Raw genomic sequence first — 1,960 nt, 5'->3', positions numbered from 1 at the left:
CTGTCTTTATAAATAAACACAGTCTAAAAGATCACATTCATCAAATTGATCTCAAAAGAATAAATATCTTAAATTAGTATCTAAAAACAATAAAAGTAAATTATATTAGTTCTTTTGTTAATTAGATAATGACGTATTGCAAAATGATTATATCTCGTGTTATCATCTAATTGATAAAAGTAGCAAATCTAAATTTAGATTGTACTTTTTTTAGGGATTAATTTAAAATATTTGATCTTTCAAAAACTAAATTAGCACACTATTAATTTTTTTAAAGACTACTTTAACTATTAACTATATTTCTTACATTTTAACCCCAATTTTGTGTGCTATTTATTTTGTATATAGTATATTGACCTCAAAAATCATGCAAAATTATTGCCATCACCCTCACCCCGCCTTCGGTGTTTAGGGTTGGTCGTTTGATCCCACCAGAATAAACAAAATATAAAGAAGAGATCTCACCAATTAACAACTTTTTGATCAATATTCCCTTCATTCAGTTGTCAATGTATTTATGTAATCTAACATCAATATAAAATATTGAGATACTAATAAATCTTTCAGCTATAAAAAAAGTACCTTTAAATTTTTTTTTCATCTTTATTTTTGAGTAAACATAATTTTCAATGAATTTCAAATTAAATAATTTATCTCTTACAAATTTTTATTATTCAGGAAGTCCAAAAAAAATATTCATGTTAAATATATTAATCTGTTGTTACTTTGAATCAAATTTTTAATATATTATTAAACAAATAAGTTATTAATAAATTTTATTATAAAATAAATTAGACTTTTTTAAAATGACAGAAGTATTAATTTGACAGAGAATAATTTTCTATGAATACATTTTTTTTTTTTTGTTATTGTCTGGGACGTTTAGCCTAGCTCAAATAGAGATATATGTGCAAACATTGATGAGCAAATTCTTATTCTTCTTGGTTTTTCGACAGGGTTTCTTAATTCTTATTGTTGAATATTATTGTTTAGCCCAACAACAATGAAGCTACTCTAGTGGCTTTTTGTTTTTTGGATAAGACTCTAGTGGCCTTAATGAAGCTTATTTGTGACCCTTGTTGGATTTAAGCCTCAAAATCTTGGACCTTATATATGACTTGGATCTCATATTTCAAATAATCTTCCTTTTTCATGATTTAAACAAAATACAAAATGTAAATATACTTAGTACTCTTCCACTTTATTCAGACCACAAAAAAGACCTTCAACCTTGCTAAAAAATAATAGTAAAATAAGTACCTAGCCTTAGCTTCCATCTCGGTGAATGCACTTAGCCTTCAAATAATGCTTAGGAAAATTGAAGATAATCGGATATACAACAACCGAAAAAATATATATAATTTGATAGGAGTTGTTCTCTTTGTTTCAATATATTCTAACCCTTCTATCCTGTGCAGTATAGTGAATTGTAATAGGCTTGATGGGACTAATTCCCAAATGTGGGTTCCGAGTCATTTGGGTTAATTTAATTTTGATAAACTTATACTTTGTTATACCATTGTTATAATACTTTTGCTAATGTGATAACATACAATCAGATATTTATGTAAAATTCTATTTCTTACCGAGTTCGATCATCAACAAAATTCATTGTTTTCAAAAATAAAAATAAAAATAAAATGTGCACTTGTAATAAATAAATTTAAATTATAAACGTTTTAGAAAATTATTACAATTTTTTATATTAGAAAATTTTAAGCTATAAAAATTAACAATACTTATTTTAAAAAAATTAAAATCTTATATGTATTTAACTTTGCATCATATACATGCATTTTGTATACAGTTTAAGATCTAAAAATGTTCTTGTTGGTATACAGAAAACAACAATAAATTAAATTAAAACAAACTATACAATACAAAACATATATTTTTGCCAATTTGTCAGCCACCATATTTGCCATTAGATGTACACTTTACACTAATATTACGTTTTGAT

The sequence above is a fragment of the Arachis ipaensis genome, chromosome B10 (genome assembly GCF_059453495.1).
Source record: "Arachis ipaensis isolate K30076 ecotype BB chromosome B10, ASM5945349v1, whole genome shotgun sequence".
NCBI lineage: Eukaryota > Viridiplantae > Streptophyta > Magnoliopsida > Fabales > Fabaceae > Arachis > Arachis ipaensis.
This window is presented reverse-complemented; position numbering follows the sequence as displayed.